General features: G+C 38.2%; 1 long non-coding RNA gene across 1 annotated transcript in view; it reads right to left on the bottom strand.

Annotated features, from left to right (window-relative positions):
- Positions 1-1369: 1369 nt before the first annotated feature.
- The window catches only part of LOC150057057 (uncharacterized), a 69667-nt gene continuing 64283 nt past the window's right edge, over positions 1370-6753 (bottom strand). The window contains exon 5 of the long non-coding RNA XR_016537033.1: positions 1370-3209. This is a non-coding gene — a long non-coding RNA (uncharacterized LOC150057057). The remainder of the gene's footprint in view (positions 3210-6753) is intronic.

The following is a 6753-nucleotide window of genomic DNA, read 5'->3' as shown; positions in this document are numbered from 1 at the left end:
AACCAGATATTATTAAATCCCACCTATGTCACCAGCTGGCCATGTGACTCAGGGCAGGTTATTTGAGGTTTCTGAGCTTCTGTTGATTCACTCAGGAATGGGCATGTGGGAGTCATCTCACAGATAGACTTAAATGCTTAAATGAGCAACAGTTTCCTCTGGTGCCCGGAATACAGGAAGTTCATAGCTTTTTTTGATATCTGCCCAGAAGCAGGCTCCAGTTCTTCTAGTACTCTGTCTCTTCCCAAGCCCACAGATAGTTTTCAAATTAATTTTCTCTCCCTCCCTCTCTCTCTCTCTCTCTCTCTCTCTCTCTCTCTCTCTTCATATTATCCATATACATATGTGTATTACGTGTGTGTGTGTACACGCATGCGCGCGTGCATGCACGCGTGCGCGCGTGCATGTGGTATGACTATACTGGGGCTTGAACTCAGGGTCTCAAGCTCTAATTTAGCTTTTTTTTTTTAACCAGTCTTGCTGGTGCTTGAATTCAGAGCCTGGGCACTGTCCTTAGAAACTTTGTGCTAAAGGCTAGCACTTTGCCACTTAAGCCTATAACCACTTCCAGCTTTTTTTGTGTATATAGTTCTAGGGAATCAAACTCAGGTCTTTGTGTATGCTAGGTGATCACGTTACCACTGGGCCACGCTTCCACCAACCCTCTCACTTAGCTTTTTCAGTCACATCAATTGCTCTACTACTAATGCCACAACTCTATTTTTGTTTGTTTGTTGCTGGCTAATTGGAGCTAGGAATCTTTGACAAAGCAGTGCATCTGGAAGTGTGTCACCTCCTTCAACAATCTCATTCCCCTTCCATCCACCCTTCCCTTACACTACTTAATTTTGTGCAATATACAATGGATTCTTAAGTGCATTCTCTTCCCCTCCACTTTTACTATCTACTTCATTCCCCTTGGCTCCATGCCACCTTTGCAAGTACTCATTTCTTGGTACTTATTTTGTCAGGCTTTGATTTAGTTTTTCTAAAATGTTGTGCCAGTTGAGCTCTCCATAGTGTCTATTATAACTTAGTTAACTCCTTAGGTACTGCTTGCACATTCGATCTACCACTTTGTTTCTCTGGATGTGACTTACTTTCCTTCATATAAACCTTCAAAATCTTTTGGACAGCCTTTTCTGGCCAGACTGGCTTCAAAATGTGATTCTCTGATCTCATCCTCCCAAGTAGATAGAAGTTACTGATGTGAATCACCACTGCACAACTCAAAGTCTATCATGCGCCAAACTTTTCCATTACTTTGTGCATGTGGGCTATGGTGGACAACTTCCTTTCTTATTGCTAATCTCTTTATATTTGTTAAATCCAGATGTATATTTTTATTCAAAATCCTTTATTTCCACCATCCAGATTCTTAACCTTCTGTCCTATGTAGCCATCTAAAAACACAGCTCAGTGGCTGAGCCCTTTCCTAGCCTGCAGGTCATGAGTTTAACCCCCAAAACAAAGAAAAGGAAAATACAATTTAAAAGATGCAGCAGGTGTTCAATAAAGGCAAATGGGGATAGGAAGAAAAAGTAATTCCTTTTTTCTAGCTAAAAATAGGCTCATTTCTCACTCTCCATTTGATCCAAGATTGAAGGCCATCCCAATCCACAGTCTCCTTAATGAAGTCACTTCCTCCAAGTGAAATCCTCATCTGTACCACTTCACAAGTCCGCATGGATCTTCAATATCTTCTGTGTGGAGAGTCTCACAAGAAACAGACAGGGTGTGATTTCTTTGAAAAATAACCAACAACCAAGTCATCTGCCAGATCTATCACTGAATGGCAAAGATCTTGCTCTCATGCTGAGTTATAAAAGGAACAGTATATGTTTCAAGGGGAAAAATGGAACTGTCAAGCTGGAGGAGAAGTGGAAGGGAGAAGGACCTACCATAGATTTCCCATAAGTGTTTCCTAATGGGCATGGCGCTATTTGTGTGGTGCTATTTATACTCTAATTACAGGCTATCAGAATATTGCATTTATATTCTAATTACAGGGTTTAGGGAACGCTCATATATTTGAGATGGAAGGAGAAAGGAGGAGGCAGGTTGTTCAGGATCTCTGGGAACAGGAGAACCCTGTACCTAAATATGAAAATGAGAAAGGGAATGCAAGACACAGAGACCACTGGTCCTTGTGGACCTGCGAGGGAAAAACTAGCAGAAGCATAAAAGGCATTTTTCACTGCTGTTAGCAATAATGGTGCGTGAAGACACTCACTCTTCATTCTTAATCCCTGCCCTCCAGGCAAAGACCTCAAGTGATTGGTTATACTAAGAGGGATACAAGGTAAACACATGAACCAATCAGTGTTTTAGAGGAAAAGGTTTGAGGATCTTTGATTGGACTGAGATTTTTGTTGATTTAATCTTTGCCATAGGAACCTCACATTTGATGTTGGAAGTAATTAATAAGCTCAGCTCAGAAGGACAGTCTTAAACTTAATTATGTATTAACTGTAGCATCTTTTCAATTGTGTGGATGCCTCATTGGCTACACCCAGGGAGTTTTCTTGTAATCCCTTCACTTCTCCCCTTCTCTCTCCTGTCTTCCATAGGGAAAATAATGCTAACCAAAGAGTACACACTAGATATGGAATTGAGAAACTCATATTAAAGATTTGACTTGGCTACTAATAAACTGGGAGACTGAACATGAGCATTTTTCTTCTAGGAAATCTCTAATAGATTTCTTTGTCCAGAAAGACTGGACCATTCCCTTTATTCTGTTGCCATGGTAATACCTACTTGAACAATTTTGCTGTGCTTACAGATGTTGTTTTCCTTCTTGGAGGAGAGTACTTTATTTTCCTGGAGTTATTAAACTTCATAAGAGTTTGACTTGGCCACTCTTGCTCATGTCTGAATCCTCTACCTATCTTACAATGGACTTGGCACATAGGTACTTAAGGCCTTGTAGATGTTTCTTCCCAGGCTGATACGATCTTTGCCAAAGTAGGGCCATGATCCAGCTCACTCTAAAATTTCTTGAGAGCAGAGATTCTCTGAGTATTGTGTCTTACAGGGATCATCTCCTAGCTCTTCTCTGGCTCTCTGGTCCATCTTCTTTTTCATTCCTTTGTCATTATTTAGGGTAATTTTGTTGTTTCTTTTCCTCCTTTCTTTCATTTTTTCTTTCTCCATCTTTTCTTTCTCTTCTTCCTTTCTCTTTCTTTTCTTCTTAGGCTACATATTACCTGAAAACAGGGAGATTTTTAGTTTAGATACTGTTTATTTCAGCAACTAAGAAAATGTGTGATTCACAAACATTGTCTGAATGGATGTGTCTCTAATCAGAAGCAGGTCATAATCATGGGTAGTTCCAACTTAAGCTCAATGTCTCTAATAGCCATGTTTAAGGACAAGAAAATCATGTTCTTTCACAAAATATAGCCTTCACATTTGTCTGAAGACAAATGTCTTAGAGGCATGGTGATAACACATTGTAGTACGCAATGATGACTTGTTTCAGGCCTTCAGGGTGGCATGTCATTTCCATTGAGTGACTGAGAAAATTAAACTAGAATTTAGACATTTAAACAAGAATTGAGGCCTGAACATAGGGGGTTCCAAATGTCAGTTCCATCCACTTTCCCCACATACCAAAGAAAGAGACATAATGAGAGGCAGATAATGGGGAAGTGTCAGAAAGCTCAAATATCATGGGAAGACAGCATTTCGGTTCATCTTCAGCAATCTCTAGAATACCGAAATGAACTATTGGTTTCCATAGACAAAGAATTCAGGGAGGGGAGTGAAGTATGTATAAACAGCCCAGTCACAGCTGTGTTTGGGTGGTGGTGATCTCATCTGCAGTGCAGGCTTGAGAGTAACAGCGCGGTCAGCACAAACATGTTTTTGACTTTGTCAAACAGTCCCATTTTTCCAAGATTCCATGATGCCTAAAAAGTGGCCGTAGGAGAAAACATGTCATAGCAAATGACATGGATGCAGAATGAAGAAGGAGACACTTAGCCTTTACCTTGGCTGTAGTTAATTTGTGGGCCCTTAGTATTTCTCAGTAAAATCAACTGTCAAGCCTCTATTATAGGAACACTTCCATATTTTAGTCTTAGCATTCTAAAAATACACACAGATGTGAAATATTATCCACACAACAGAATTCGGTATTTATTTTGTTTTTGTCATTTTTTGTTTGTTGGTGGTTTGATGTAAGGAAGATTACAGGCAGACAATTAGATATAGAGCCCACGACAATTATATCATCGGGTTTAGTAGATGTTTTGATATGAGCTAGTATGGAAATTCCATCCTAATAGAATTTCTACAGATCTGAAAAAACCCTAAGTATTTTAAATAAATGTGTAGCCGTTGTATTTATTTTAGTATGTTTTCTGTTGCTATGAGAAAATACCTGAGGCTAAGTATTCTACAAAGAGATTTCTATTGATTCAAATTTTTAGAGCTGAAAGAGTCTAAGAATGTTGGTATGTGCTTAGATTCTGGCTACTGGCTCAAGTTGAGCCATAACATGGTGGACAAGTAGAGTGGAAGTGAGCAACTAAGAAGGAGCACATGAGTAAATGAGTAAGGGGAGATGCCTTGTTGTCTTCAAAATAACCTACTCTCAACAACATTAATCTCAAAAGGGAGCTTCAGTGACTGAATCACCTCTTAAGGGGCCACCTTCTAATCCTCTACTCTGAGAATCAACTTTCATGAATTTGGTGGGGCCAAGCCAGGTCCCAGACTGAGCAATATTTATAAAAGAAATGCCTGCATATACAGCATTTTCAGATTTGTAGTTATAAAAATTCCGGAAAAACAAACACCACCATTTACTTTACACTATGTGACTGACTGCAGAATTAAAATGAAGTACAATTCACAAATACTAAGTATATATTCATTCAAACTCAAGAGAACTTGTTTTAAAGAAAGGAAGGAAGAAAAAAGGAAGGGAAGGAGGGAAGGAGAGAGAGAGAGAGACAATGCAGTACTACAATCAAAATATCTTACTAATGAAAGATGTCTAAAAGCTGGGTTCAATAGCTACTGTTTCATGAATCTAATAGCTTTTGAATCTGTTAATAAAATTGACTGTCAGACTCAATAAAAATTCAAAACTCACTGGGCCAGAAGTTTGGCCTAGTAGTAGTGTGCTTGCCTAGAATGCACAAAGATCCGGGTTGGATTCCTCAGTACCATATACATAGAAAAAACTGGAAATGGTGTTATAGCTTAAGTGGTAGAGCTCTAGCCTTGAGAAAGTCCAAGGACAGTGCTCAGGCCCTGAGTTCAAGCAATGGGACTGGCAAAAAAAATTCAAAAATACTCATCTTGTTTCATTTTTATGTGAATCTTGAGAAGCAATCTAATTCAAATCTGTAACTAATGTTTCTTAGTTATTTTCTCAAGCCAAACAATCTAAAAGAGTTGGGCATTCCTCAAGCTTCCTCAAATTTTGGACTTTAACAAAGTAGTCATCTGAACAAGTTGAGTAAAGTGTAAAATAATAAGCAATTGGTAAAATGCCTGATTAAAAATGTTAGTGGATGGTGGGGTTGTGGAGAAAAAGGAACCCTACTGCACTGCTGGTGGGATTGTAAGTTCAGCCACTCTGGAAAGCACTGTGGAAGTTTCTTAAAGAACTGAAAATAGACCTTCCCTACGATCCTGCCATACCACTCCTGTGCATCTATACTGAACATCATAACCCAGGATATGATAAGGACACCTGCTCAGCTATGTTCATCTCTGCACTATTCACAATAGCCAGGTGATGGAAACAATCCAGATGCCCTACTGCAGATGAATGGATACAGAAAATGTGATATATATGTATATGTATATATATATATATAATGGAATTCTACATAGCCAACAGACAAGATAAAATAATGGCATTTGCAGGGAAGTGGATGAATCTAGAGTGAATCATGTTGAGTGAAACAAGTCAAGACCAAAGGAACAAAAGGCATATGGTATCCTTAATACATGGTTATTAGATCCAAACAGTACAAGAGCGTGGACTCAATATTTGCATTCCCAATGCTATGGACATGATATTGGAACTATAAACACAACTACATAGACATAAAAATCTATGACTCTGTAGACATAATGTTTTATTTCATAAATTAATATGTGTCTATGACATAGAAGCCCTCAACTTAATTTTATTTATGTTCTAAAGTCTAAGTGCCATTGATTGTATATAGAGATTCCCTTCTTGAATACTTGTTTGTTAAATACGTCATTTGAAATATGATGTAAAAAATCAATGTTATCAAATTCTTTAATTAAAAAAGAAAAACAACACAAAGAAATGTAAGTGAAAAGTTAGATCCCACGTTGGTGTTCAAGACAGATGGGTAATACCTTGGACTAAGCTACCTGCACATGCAAAGAATTTGAATATTTATATTATGAGCCTTTACAGTTGCCCCATGGAACCAAGCATTTTCCAGAGGTTGTGTGTTAAATAGTCTTTTCTGAATAATAGCTGTACTTGCAAAAATGCTTTTATTTTCCTATATTTATAACTACATGATAATACTCCCAGGATCTGGGGCTTGAAAATTACTCCTTCACCTTCTAAAATCTAAATAAGTTTTGCTTCTTGTAATCTAGTGGCAAAAATTTGCATACCTTTTTCTTTCCCTAAGGTCACTTGGCATTAATGACAAAGTTAAGAACACACCAAAATCACACTCTCTTATATACAGCCATACTTCAGCATACTTCTGAAACAATCTTGGTTACATAATGGTCCTTTGT

The sequence above is a fragment of the Megascapheus bottae genome, chromosome 11, assembly GCF_031878675.1.
Source record: "Megascapheus bottae isolate mThoBot1 chromosome 11, mThoBot2.hap1, whole genome shotgun sequence".
In the NCBI taxonomy this organism is placed as follows: Eukaryota; Metazoa; Chordata; class Mammalia; order Rodentia; family Geomyidae; genus Megascapheus; species Megascapheus bottae.
Note: the sequence above shows the minus strand (reverse complement) of the source record. Positions and strands in the feature narration are given on the sequence as shown.